The 15,126-nt window shown below is 32.1% G+C and overlaps 1 protein-coding gene across 2 annotated transcripts in view; it reads right to left on the reverse strand.

The window, feature by feature from the left end:
* The window catches only part of PDGFC (platelet derived growth factor C), a 208,771-nt gene that overhangs the window by 94,728 nt on the left and 98,917 nt on the right, over window positions 1–15,126 (reverse strand). The gene's annotated exons all lie outside the window — the stretch shown is intronic.

The following is a 15,126-nucleotide window of genomic DNA, read 5'->3' on the forward strand; positions in this document are numbered from 1 at the left end:
GAAAATATTTTAAAAGTCCTAAACTGGACCTTAAACACATGAAGTAACGTGCATGGCACAATACCCAACACTTAATTTCTTTTGCAACTTTTCTGTACTTATAATATCAGGACAACAATTTTAAATATAGCAATACCTCATTAGTTTTCATGATTTCTTACATATTACTAGAAAACTAATATATTTATTGTGCACAAAGCTATTTGGATTGCAAGAATTTCTTTTTGCACCCATTCTTTCTGTTTTATTCATGTCTATTTTCTTTTTATTGAGGTAACATTGTTTGATAACATTATATAAATTCAGAGGTACATCATTATATTTTGACTTCCGTATAGCATGTGTTCACCACCAAAAATTGAGCTGCCATCCATCACCTTACACCATGTGCCCCTTTACCTTTTTAGCCCTCCCCTCAGCCCCTCATTCTTCAACAGAAATTACAGTAATGGTAGCAAATTTTCAGTTAGTATTTATGTCACTGAAAACACATTATTGCACATTGATAAAATGCAATTTAAGAATATTGCCCTAAGAAACGTCTTGAATTTAAGAATTAATGTCAAGGTTCACTCATTAGTTAGAATAGTATTAAGGTTAAAGAATAACCTGTTTTAATGTTAAAGTACCCAAAATAATTTTAACAAGTTGTAGTTATGATTCTTAAAGCAGTTTTTTCATTCTCTTAAACTTGGCTGTTTCAACAATGTCTGGTAAGCACTATTTTACATTGTCTAACTTACAATTAGGAAGACAAAGTAAAGACAAATATAATTTTTTTTAATATATACAGTGCACATCATGGGGAATATCATAATATTAGTAAATATGCTTTAAGTACCATAGGATTTTTAAATTAAATAAATAATTTAATGCCACCATTCTTCTCAGTGCCGAAACTTGTTGTCAGTAGTAAGTAACCTATGCAGAAATATGTTCTCTGTTCGTACTGGGTGCTAATATTTGATACTGCTATTGGTTATATTAACATAATCAATACCTTTTCTATGCAAATTTAGGACCAGTATATCTTCTAAGAACACAGAAAGATCTAACAAGTTAAAATCGCTAAATTTTCCCCAATCTCTACATTTTCTTCCAATAATTTACATTTTTCAGAGGTGTTTATACCAGGTGTTTATATCAAGAGTCCTTCTCCTTTTTGCAACTAATTCTTTTTAATGAATTAATCTTCCTAATCAGATTTATTAAACTTTAATATTTGCCCCATTTTGCCTCAAAACAAATACCTTTTATCATCTAAGGCATTCTACAAATGCAGCAGAGTTTATTCTTTCATATACAACCTAGAAAATTACATGGCTACTAAAAGAACTGAATTCTATTTTTACATCTTCAATCAAAAAAGCTCATGGCTAAAATGTATATACTTAAATTGTGTTTACATTGTTTTTTTCCTTTATAATTCATAATTCCATTGAGATATATTTAAACATAATTTAAAGACTGAAAATCTAGGCCTTATTTGTGGTAAAAGAATTCTAAATTTCCTTTTAGGTTAAATTGCTGCTCCCAAAAATTCATCTCAAAATGCAACGAGGTTTGCCACCAAACACATACGGTTTGTACATGATTGTCAAAGTGTTATGTACATCTCAGACAACTAGGCCTATTATCAAAAAAAACAAAAAAAGAAGAAAGCAGCAAACATTAAGTTCTACCAAATTAAGACTCTGCACTTACAGTTCTGTTGTTTAAAAACTCATCTTTCCAAACATATACCTTTACTAGTATTTTAGGGATGAGGCAAGTACATATTTTGTGACTATTTTATTAAATTTTTCCTTTTCCTGTGTCCAATGGACAGTACGCTTAAAGTACTAATGAAATAAAACACATGTTTGTAGTGAAATCACTCAAGTACTCACAACATACTCCTTTTGCAAAGTATCCTAAACAAGAATAAATCTTGTTCACCTTAGATAGCTCATCATGAAAAATGAAAATACATATAAACACTAAATTTTAAAAATCATTTCACATTGTCCTGCTGAACTCCCCTTAGGGCAGAAGTATTGAAAACTAAAATGAAAGAAAAATAGAAAAGAAAAGGAAAAGAAGGGAGATTAATAACGTAAATAGTGTAAAATTGTTGACTATATACATACACATACAATTCAGTTATATAGAATCTTATATATCTGTATGTATTCAATAAACTTAGCATTAAAATCAAAGCCATTTCATAAATATTGGCCTGGGATTTCATACTGTTAGTCCCCTTAGAGATATAGTTATTATGAATGAAAGAGGATAGGAATAAGAGAGTCATAAAAACAATAAAAATTCCAATACTGGAAAATGTACTATTAATGAAGATAATACTGAAAAAAAGGTTTCTGGATAATGCATAACGCACAAAAAAGAAAACTCATCCATGCTAATGTTTTAAGCTGACTGTAGCAGAAAAGAATGCAGGATTAAGAACCAGGTATAAAGAAGTCTCCGATCTTGGTCTAGTTTGAGAGTTCTGAAGAATGCTGGTTCCTGTTTCACGGCAAGCCTGTGGCAATGTGTCACCAGTAAACTGGTAGACTTCACAGGTGTCCTGTGAGATTTCTGATGTGTTTACTTCCAACCATATATTATTTTCAAATTGTGTTTTAAAAACAAGTATTTGTGTAATAGTCAGTTGCATCTATTTCCAAATTCATATTTGAAAAATATCCGTATTCACTGGTCTTATTTGTGCTTTGCTCTGTTCATGGTTTCTTTCACCTGTGACAATCCTTTATCCTAATCTTGCCAGTTTGTTTATATAGCTATTTCTGCTTTCATTTGCATTAACTCTCAATTAACAAATTTCACTTTTAACAAGTTGGTTAAAATTACATGACACATATATATGTATATGTGTGTATATATACATGTCTATATGTAGCTAGTTTCACTGGTTCCATGAGTTGGTACCTTTTTGCCTAGAAAATCCTGAGTAATCTCACTAATCTTAATTCTCTAGCGAGAAGATATACTTGAACCCCACAGCACAAACAGATCTCTCTCCATAAATTCCAAACTATATAGAAATACTCATTTTCATGCTTAATATTTTAAATTCTGACTATTAATACAAAAGTACAATAATATACAGAGAACTAAGACTCTAGTTTTTGTTTTATCATTGGCTCCATCTACTGTTTCAGATGCCTTTAAAACAGCAGCAAAATAAAAGGTCAATCAACATTAGTGTTGTCTACCTCAACTGTTTGCAAAGTGCAAGAATAAATATTCACTAGGAAAAGATAAGAGACTGCTACATTAAGCAAGCCATTCAAACAAATGTAATTATTTAAAATAAACCCAATTGAAGTTCTTGCATTTATCCCAGAAGATAATCATTTTATTCCTCAGGGAATGAATAGTCAAAAACCATATATTGAGAACCTATCATGTTTCATGTACTGGACCAGGGGTTTGGGACACCAAAAACAAAACAAAGCCTTATCCTCTTAATGTGACAACTCCTAGGACTACAGCTTAGTATCATTCCTAGACTAGGTATACTAGTAAACTAATATTCAACTAGTGAAACCCACTTCAGACGTTACCTCTTTTAGAATGTAATTCTTCATTCTCATTGTCTATTCCGTTAGGACTGCATATTTTAATCATAATGTATGAGTTGAACTAATTTTCTTTTCTACCATAGTATGAATTCCTAGAAGGCAAAATTATTTTTCTTGAAGTCCATAACCATTATCTAGCACGGTCCCTGGTACATGGCACTACCTAATACATACTGATAGTATAGAGAAACTTGATATCCCAGAATATGACAAAAAACTATTTTACATATTACTTCAACATTTCATCCTTCATTCCTAAGTTTTCAGACACTGTACATATAAGGGTAAGAAGATTTTACAATTTATACTCCTCCCAAATTAAAGTCTCTTAATTCATATTTGATATCTTACTCAAAGTTCATCTATTATAACTTACATATATATTTCAGCTGAAGGTGATAGGTCTTAGAGTACTCATTATTGAGATTTGCCATTTTCTTAATATGCTTGCTTATTTCTAAAAAATAAAACATGTTCGATAATTTTACCACACTGAGAATGCCACAATTGTAGTTATTTTATCTTAACTCTGAAATATGAATCAATTAATGATAAAATTTATTTTAGGCAAGACACTTGATATTGAAGTTTATTTTTTATAAACTGGAGATAATCACAGGCTGTTTTAAAGTTCAAATGAAATGATAAATGTATAAATTAACCACCTTGATAATTACAAATCAGTATGTACATGAAGGAGAAACTTTGTCCAACATATTCTGTCTAATTCAAATACAATGAGAAGGAAAATTTATCATGTATCGAGTTCTTCTTCTGTCAGCAAAAAGGACATTGCTATGTAAGACAATGCAAAATTGGTCAATATGTATAAGGATTCCAATTTCACAAAGATCAAACTGATTAAGCAAGAAGCAGTGACTTTTAGGCAGTGATTTCAAGTTTTTGGTTAATTAAAGAAGCAGGAAAAGGAGAACTTTGTAGAAATTTTGCCATTTCCTAGATTTGACACTATCTTTAAAAAAGTTTGAATTCTTTTCTATCTAATGAGAAGTCCAGGAAATCAGCCATTAGCCTCCTAACTATGAGCAACGGTAACAAATGGGGGCCCTTGTTCAGGAAGTTCAAAACAAATCTTTCATACACAATGAGAGTAAGTTAATATAGTGAGCATCTTCCCAGCATCCCCCACCACCACTATGAAACAGCCACTGGATAAAGAAAGGCTGGATTGACCCTACCCAGAAGTATGCCTGGAAAATCAATAGATAAGTCCATTTCCCTCACTGCATGGATGCTCTAATGGGTCAATCAGAGTCAATCCAATGGCTTTTTTTTTTCAACAGTTGGGAATTAGACCATTTTGAGTACAGAAATATGGTCCAGAACTACTGTTCAGCTGTCATAATAGAATCCAGTCTGATGAAAAAGTTAATGCACAGAAGTAGGCAGATACATGGTGGTACACAAAAATGGAGCTAGATCCCAGCTCAAACCACACAATAAATTCATCCCATCTCTGGGCTTCTCAGATGCATGACTAAATAAATCACTTTTACTATTTAAGCCAATTTGAGTTAATATTTTTTATACATACAACCAAAATCATTATATAGTGAATGTTTTGCCATTGCCTGGGGTGACCTTGGTTTAGGCTGGTCATCCTGGGGTGATTATTATTAGTGTTCCCTTTTCATGTTCTAAAATATCCAAATCAGCATCAGAAAGGATACAGCAAGTAAGGTCTGTAAAATTCTTCTGGTATTGAGGCATGAGATATAGAAATGGTAAAGATTTGACATCATGGTACTTTAGCCTTAAGGTAATGGTAGAAATAACCTATTGTGGTTTCATACAATGAGCTATAACATTTTTAAATGAAGGCTCAATTATGGAAGACAAACTGACATAATCTTCTTACCTATTATGCTTCCACGTATATAAACACAGACTCTCCTTAAAGCCTCTACCACACACCAATTAGTAATGAACATAATGGTCTACACACAAAATTGCACACACCACTATAGTGAAACATGTTTAGGTGATGCTATTATTTTTTATTCTGTGGTAAATTGTGCATTTCTTTGTACACCACAAAGAGGTCAAAAGCAGAATGTAGAATAGAGATAAACTGGGAGTAATTCACATTATATAAAAAAAAATTCACTTTAAAGATTCACTATTGATTTCATTTTTGCAACATTTAATCAACTCTTTTGTTGAACTAATACTATTATTCAATGAAGAAAGTTTACATAAAATATTAGGAGCTCTGAAATATTTTAATCAGCAAAATACATTTACATGAAATATTATTATGACAAAAACTGGCTAATGCGATTAAGCACAAATTCATATTATATAACTTTAAACAAACAAATAAGCTGATTTAGGAGAAAATACGTTCAATAAAGCACCTCATCTGTTTTGGAAACTCAATATCGGTCAGTTTCCATCTGCACTGGACATATAATTTACAACATTCAGATTGAAGTTTACCAGCAAGTTCAAATATGGAATGCAGCTACCTATTTCCTTGTGAGCACACAGTGCCTAGATATAGTACTGACATTTTGATGGGAAGATGTTTAAAATTCTTCAGGGCAAATAATAACGAAAAAGTAATCAATACAAACTTACTCTTTCACAGAAAAAAATGCAAATAAGGCCATTATTTCAGGCCTTTAGTGAATATTTAAAATTTAATTTTAAACTCTGAATTAGATAAAATAAATGATTCCTAAGAAACAACAAAATCAGAATATATTTATTTCAGTCTTAATATATTCAGCAATCATTAATGCTAAAAAAATGAGATTTTACTGCTCCCTACTTATATTTAGCATTTCATGTTCAAAGGTGGATGCATGTAATTTGTACACAATGAGCCTATGAATTTCTTATGTATAATATTCAAAGACAGGAAAAATAATAAATTTGGTCACTTTTATACAAATCATGCCCTCTTATCTTATGTTTTAAATGTTATTAAATGCTGTCAGTAAGTGATAAAGTGTTTGCATTGTCATTAGGAATATTTGACAGTTCTAAGTTATAATTGTAGCAAGATCTTTAGTTTTAGGAGTAATTCCACATAATGATATTAGGAATAAATGAAGAGCAATTATACTGGGACATGATTGCCCCTCACAGGCTAAGTTTAAACGAATTTATGTTCACGAAAGTTCTAACCATTCTGCTCTGCTGGAAAACATCACTTCCCACCACACACTCGACTCTCAACAACTCTTGCCAATCTTAAAGTGATGTTAAGATATGAATAAAATATAAATGTGAGGCTTTTAAAAGAAATGGAAGCCATATATTAATAATACAATACATAATTGTGGTGGGAAAATCAGTTGCTTAAATTTTATATCTCAAATCAAAGACATTTTTAATAACGATGATGAGAATTCCTAATCATGCCAAGCTTTTTAATCTCACCTTCCATTATTTTATCATCTATCTTGTCTATTATAGAAGAATGACTGAGCGTAAACATGAAGATGTTAAGTATATTTCATTCCAGAACTGGTTTGAATAGATCGGTTAGCTGAATTCTTCAGCAAAAGCTGGCTTTAAGACAATAGTTTTAAAATCAAACCAAAGATCCAGAGGCAAGAGGTCTAAAAAGAGGAGCTGAAACAAAGGATGGAACAGATTCAAGAACATATAGATTTTGAATAAAAATTCAAAATAGGGACTGAATTGGACTTTACAAATTTCACCAGAAGTTTCATTTGTGACGAGAGATTATCCTCCAACACCTCATTATTCACCAGTTCCTTCAATATCATCCAAAAATACCCACTTCCCTATCTTCTGATCTCAGTGAAGACTTTGAGGATATGTCTGTCAGACTGGACACTGTCAGAAGCCACAATAAGATTTGAGAGTCCTTCTTTATGGTATTTGCACTGTTTATATGACTGTAATCCCCCAGCCAGCAAACGGACCAGCTGCATTCATGACCTCCCAGCAAGTGAACAGACTTGTTTGAAGAGAGCATTTCCTTGAAAATTCTTGCCCATGAAATCCAATTTTGATGTTTAAAAACTCTCACCCAGGTTCCCTATAAATCTATCCTTTCCTCTTCTGAAAGAAATGGAACACTGTCCAAAAAAATGGAGCAAAGAGATGGAAAAAAAATGCCCAAGGGCTGAGGGAGAGCAGGAGAAAGCTAACAGGAAAAAAAGTACAAATTATACTTAATTACAGCAAGCGTAACAATACTAATTATCTTGGCAAATGGATATTACTCCTATTCTCAAGTTGAGATAGGGCCTTTAAAAGAAAGATATGCATAACATAAGCCTTAAGAACAACTATACGAATCATTTAAAATACGTCACTTAAATTTACAGACATCTATTTCTGCACAACCACACAAACTATCAAAATTTTTATTTTAATAGCAGTTATCATAGTTCAAAATTTGATTGTGATGTCATATTCTGGCTAAAAGTCAACCAAGTCAACCAAACAAAAGATTTCTGATGGGGAAGCAAAATGCCAAAATAAAAAAATACAGACTGAAATAGGTCTTAAGACTTTTACTCATTTATTAACAAGAAACTTTTACTCCGTACTTTCTGCTAAAAGAAAATACTATAAATGAAGGATGGGAAAAAAGTCTAAGAAATACCAGAATAATCAATTATTACACTTGGAGAGAGATACTTCTACTCTGTCTACACCATAACAGTCAAAATAATCTGCCAGGGGAAATTATCTTTAACATATCAGAGAATATGGAAATGAGAATAGAGACATTTCAGTAAGCACGCTGCAGTTAAAGATTATTAGGAATATGAAAACAGCACTGGAGTGTTGGAACAACTAGATAGAAATGTAGAAGTGAAAGGATAGAAAAGACTCCCATTACGAAAGAAAGGCATTCAAGTCTACACTTGTTCATGTTGAAGAATCAGATAAGAATATTACACCACCTAAACAAATTCTCTTCTTTAATATGACTCATTACATCAACCTTAATTATGGGAGAGTATATTAGAGTGTATCAGAAAAGTTTAAAAATTCAGAGTAAATAAAAATATATGTTTTGCTTACCTTTTAAATGTTCTTTCTCCTCTTTTCTATGCCAGTCCAGATGCTTGGGTATAGTTCCTCCCTGCCAGTAGATGGAGATAGTAAAATTGAGTCTTTTGGTGACCTCAAATCCTAATCTAGGTGGTTCAGAATCTTCAATTTCAGATTTTGGAAGTAAGAAAAAATTTGAATGATTGAAAAGACACATAAAGCTTGTAAAAATGATTATCTGAGTCAGTCAAATGAACTTTTATTCATGGTCATTTGTACCAATCTTTAAGGGAGAGGGTCTTGGCTGGCATAGAAAAAAATAAAAGAAAGAGCATTATTTTGTAGGATATATTCCCTTGACTCTTCAGTCTTGCCAGATCTTGCTCATTTACTCAACAAATATCTATTGACTACCTACTCAAAATTGCAGGTTACTAGCCAGATGTTTTCATATACATTATCTATTTAATGTTTTTAACAACCCTGTGAAGTAGTAATTATCATCCCCAAACATCTTGTCCCAGAAACTATATTTTTAAAAGTTCCATATGGTGAGCTGACTCCTGCTTGCCAAGTTTCTGTAGTCCACATGACGTTCAGTTAACAGCTTCTCAGATTTAGGCAGAATTAGTTTCTTCTTCCTACTGATAAAAGGACCTTGAAGTTGTTGGAAACTCATTTGCTATTGGTAAAAACTGGTTTTCCTTTGTTTCAAATTAACACAAGTCCTCTGCCAGCTTCTTGGGAAGAAATTCAAAAAGCTACAGTGCAGCCATTTTATAGAGATTAAGTGGATCATCTGAAATAAAACAGGGTTCAGGAGTAGAGCCGCATGAAAATGCTTTTCTTTGAGAAATTGCTCACTGAAGATCAAATTCATAGGGAGAAGCATTAAAATTTGTGATTAGTAATAATGGCTTATGAAAATAATAAAATTATCATTTTCCAAAGCTAATAGAAAGACACATAAGTACCTCTTGAAGATGGTAAAGAAGCAAACTATAAGACCATTTAAAATTGAATTGAATACTGATAAAATCATGAAATAATTAGTACCATTTTTCTCACTCAGTTTAGGAAACCTGTTGAAATTTTAATTATATCCCTTATTCTTATCACAAAGAAAGTCCAAGCTTCAATATTCCTTGTAGTCACAGTCTGTGACTTGATTTCAACACAACGCACCTTGGAAAAATAGGGCATGACAGTACTACTCAAACAAGAGAAATACCAACTTGTTCAAGAATTAAAATTAAATTATATTAAAATAAAACTACCTTCTTTTATTTACAGTCATCTTAATCACTCTGTCCAAATGAATACACTAATATTTGTATACCACTTTATAGTTCTTATAATGATTTCCAGATTACAAAATATTTTCCTATACATAAGATTATTCTGGTTATCACAACAATCTTAAAAATCAAATGTGTCATGCAAACTTTATTATTGTGAAATAGAGCTGGTTGCCACAGTAAATCAACCATAAAATTTCTTGTCCAAACCAATACATTCTTAACAATGAAGGAGGGTGGCATTATTAATTGTGTCAGAACAACAGGCATAAACCATGATGGTCCCCAGGAAACTTGGACATATGGTTACCCTAATGACAAATGACAAGGTTAACCTTCAATCCAGATCTTTTGAGTCTCAATTCTATTCTCTTTCCACTACATCACACAACTCCAGGAAATCTTTCAACCTGGACATCTGTGTAATCAATTCTTAAGCGTCTATTTTCCTGTTAGCATCCTTACTCAACTTACCCCACTGTATAGAACTTTCTCTTTGTTTTCATAAACTTGGTAAAATCGATTACATTTACATACTTTATTTCAAGGTAGGTTAAAACAACAACAGCAACAGAAACAACAATCCTAATAACTGTTTCTGTTTAACTGCTTTTTAGTGGGATTATTTGTGAGGTGTTTCCAATACTAGCAATAAAGCAGGAGACCTTTTTACTAATTATTACTGATTTGCTGGATTCTGGCTTCATTCCACTGCTTGGAACAATAGGGTTGACGATAATTCTACTTTTAATCGTAAACATTCTTCAAGGATTTGGTACGCCTTAAAAAATGATAAATTCCATATTAATTTAGAGAAGATGAGAGATCATTGAAAATGTGCTTAATCATTAGGGCTAAAAAATATGGAAAAAATGAAACTGTACTAAAAGTGAAAACTGCTTATCCTTCACAATGGATGAAAGTCTCATATACATATTCATTTACTTACTCGAATATTTAGTTTTTAAAACATCTGCGTGTAATTTAATTAACAAACTCTAAAAGATCATGGATTTTGCCTAGGTTTTTGTTTTGTTTGTTTTTTACTATTGTATCACCTAAAACATAGCACAGTGCCTAAAATATAATACACACTTAATAAATATTTGTTGACTGGATGAAGTGCCTAGGAATAAAGCTCATGTTTCACTCGCAAACATTTACAAAGAAAATTTAGTAGATAAAAAGGTTGACATATGGGTTGATTCCTGGTCTATCATTACTTTCTAAAGATCACTGGCTTAAGAAGAATTGACCAAAACCCCTCACATTATGTGAAAAGACACCAGCAACCTACTGCCATGTCATCAAATATGTTTCTATTGATTAGAGTTATATTAAATTCATGTTTGGAATTACTTCATCATGATTTATGAGCTCTCTAAAACAAAACTTCCAACAACTGCAAATTTCATCTAAAAAGCATTATATTCAGGGAAGAAATTATTTTTCCTTTCTGAAATCAAAAGTGAGCATCTGTTTTGGGGCTGGCCCTGTGGCCCAGTGGTTAAGTCCGCGCGCTCCACTACAGGCGGCCCGGTGTTTCATCGGTTCGAATCCTGGGTGCGGACATGGCACTGCTCATCAAACCACGCTGAGGCAGCGTCCCACATGCCACAACTAGGAGGACCCACAACGAAGAATATACAACTATGTACTAGGGGGCTTTGGGGAGAAAAATGAAAAAAATAAAAATCTTAAAAAAAAAAGTGAGCATCTGTTTTAAAAAAAGATAATCCTCATTCTCTTGTCCAGACTTTGGAAAAACACATATATAATAAGCAATGACAAATTTGAGATTTTTCTCTTCAAAATTCCATTTCTTACCAGAATTCCAACATCGCCTTATGCTTTAATTTTTTTGTGCCAGATGACAGGTAGAATAGGTAATATTTAGAAAAGATTGTAAGTATTATGGTATAGTGGAATAATACAGTAGTACCATTATGATAAAGAGCATGCCAGCAGGATGATCTAGACAGAAGAAAATAATAATGTAGGAAGTTTCTGAGACAAAAACAAAGCTTGACATGATTTGCTAAATGTCTATAATCCTCTGTTCCTTTATAATTGCTCCAATTATAAAACTAGGTTTCAGAATTCCTCAAGTATGTTAAACTTCTGAACAAAGTATAAAAACAAGAGCTATTTTTTTCTTTATCCTTCTAAACCAATGGCTTGAGAAAGTTTTGAGAATCTGATGAAAGGTATGGATGCTCAAGCCAGAAAATTATATATCTGAATGCACACTCTCATAGTTTTCACACAGTAGCATACAATTTCAGAGTCTTCATCTGGCCCCTAGAAACTATCTATGAATCCTTTTATCCATGAAATTGAGGTTAAGAGCACTTTCCTAGGAAATAACTTGTCCATTATAAAGCAAAACAATGAATTCTTCACTCTAGGATCAGATGGGTAAAAAATGCATTGCGGTCAAATATATCAGCGGAAGAGAGTAACCAATTTAGCAATCAGGGATTAAGAAAGAAATGGATTCTGAAAGCCTAGCTTGAGTTTTGGAGTCAGTTGAAAAAAGATATACACATATATATACATAATATATATAAATATATATATGTTATACATATATGTAATATATAATATAAATAATATATATTATACATAAGTATTATAGATATAGCACGTTTTTACACAAAGATAGTGACAGTATTTCATAGACTTCCACAGCAACTTATAAAAGTATCTAAAATATTTTCCGGAAAAATATATCTACAATGTGTAATTCAGAACAATCTAAGAATTCTTTAAGTTCACTAAAATAATGATCTTTTCCAGAGAAAATTTAAAGATTCGTTATCAAGAAATGTATATATAAAAGAATATAGCAGATAATTTAACTGCGCTCATGTTTCAATGAGAAATACTTATTTACTATAAGAGTTTTTAAGTGGAATGACAAGAGCAGTTCCAATTTTTTGAGCCCCAAGAGTAGGTTAGAAACTGTTGGGCATTCCCATGAGCTATCTTAGAGCAATACTGTGAGGGAGACTCTATCACCACCACTTTACCAACGAGAGAACTTCTAACTGGATAAAGACACCATGAACAGAGAAGCAAAAAAGTACTGACAAATGTAGACCCTGCCAGAGAAGATGCTTCAAATTGCAGGAACAGATTGATAACAAAACCCTTTGCTCTTATGGCAACCGTAAATGGTACCCTCAGGGTGAGAAGTAGCAGGAGTTCACGTGTTTTAAGATGGCAGTGGTTGTCCTGAGCCATGAAGGTGGGTCACATCGAATAAAATGCATCCAATTTGATCCTAGTACTTTTGTGACTGAACTGAGAGTGATTCATTTTCAGAAGATACTTAAGACAATATTAAAATTTTCCTCTACTTTTTTTTTTTAATAGCAAAAAGGCCTGTTCAGTCAGGTTGAAAAGTAGTGAAACAAGGATTGAATATGCTGTTATTTTTTTGGTTCATAAAGAAGTTTCAGTAATATAATTAAAATCTTTCACCAGACTTTATATTACATAAATGAGACTAAAGAACATTTAAAAAGATAATACTAAATATTTTAAATTGTATATAAGCAATGGAATTTTTCACTCAATATTAACTAAAAATTTTTTTTGAAAATTGTACAGTAAATAGTTGCTCTCCTTTAGTGGTTTATTGAGAACAGTACAGAAAATTTATAGTAAAATAGTGTACACTAAGTACATTTCTAATCATCCTTCAGGCTCATATAATGATCTGGAAACATCATCACTTCTCTGCTTATTACTGAAGAGTATAAGTGGGATAGGGAAGACAGTAACTGTGATTTCTTTTTTACTTTTCATTTACTCCCTCTCCATAAAAAGTATAGTACACCAGTAGAGTATAGTATAAAAAGGCCAATATAATAAAAGTCCTATAAAGGGGTTAAATTGTAATTAAAATATATATATTTCTTTACCCACAAAGTTCATCTTTTATTCAAGAATAAAATACTTTAGCATGCATATTAAGCTGAAATTTTATTAAATCATGTGCAGAACATATTCTGAGTAGAATTATATTTCAGAACTATGCCTAAATATTGCCCTGAGTTAAAGTACATGACGTGGAGCCAGGCTGCTGCCCTGGAATCCTGGCTCACTGCTACATATTCAAGAGTTAGCTACAAAGCTCTAAGCAATAAGGCTAGGTGACACGTCTACCTCTTGAACTAAGTGACTTTTAAAGACATATAGTAAGTCTCCATATTCGCAATCTTTAAGATTTCACTTTGCTTCAAGAGGTGGTAGCGATTGGTGTTGATCTGGGTGTTAGAAGGTGGTGGAAAGGAACTGTGTTTAACATCATGGCCAAGGCCAAGCAACTTATCTATCAATTCAACTGAATTTAATGATCAGCTCTCCCACATCCTGCTGTTACCTTAAGAAAAGCGGCAAATTATTTAGAGAGGGGTTAGAGAATTGAAAAATATTCAACACAACTTCATGAGGTTCACATTTTAAGTGATTCCTCTCTCTTGCTGTTCACAAGTATGTGATTATAGCTAGTTTTAATATTTTTCTACATTAAACAGAGTTCCTAAAATTAAAACCATAAACTCAAAATACAAAAAGAATTCATGGGAGTGCTAAGAATCTATATAAGTGTAAAAGAAAAATATGAAAGTTGGATTCAAGCAAAAAAGACCAAATCACTTGATTCACTGACAAAAGTAAGGTCATGTGAGGAAACGAAATGAATATTTTGTGGGGAAAAAAGGGCAATATATTAAATACTATGAATGTCATGCATGTAAAAGATTTCGTAACAGTCATACCTGTCACTAAAAACACAGGGAAGTACTTTGGAACTTCAAATGACATTTTTCTTTTTTTTATCTAACGTAAAAATAATTGTTGAGCTGGAAACTAAATCTTTCCTAGGTTATTTTAAAGTCAAATAAAGTTTTCAGTACTGTGAAAACAAATTGTTCTAAAAATTATTCCTGTGCAACCATTCCTATTTAAGGATTATCTGTCACCGGCATTGAAAATACAAAGGATAGGTCAGTGCATCTGGTAGAGAATCAATCTGATAATGCTTTAAAATGAACAAAAACACCCAAGAAAAATGAAAAAGGATACGGAAAACAACTCTCCAGAATTAGAAGCATACTATTTTTTTCAGTACAACTAAAAAAGTAAGCAATACACACATTTTCAGAGACTGATTTTATAATCAATATATCCTACTCCAAACTCACGATCGTTTGTGAGGTCTAGTTGCT

Source organism: Equus quagga, chromosome 3 (genome assembly GCF_021613505.1).
Source record: "Equus quagga isolate Etosha38 chromosome 3, UCLA_HA_Equagga_1.0, whole genome shotgun sequence".
NCBI classification, from domain to species: Eukaryota; Metazoa; Chordata; class Mammalia; order Perissodactyla; family Equidae; genus Equus; species Equus quagga.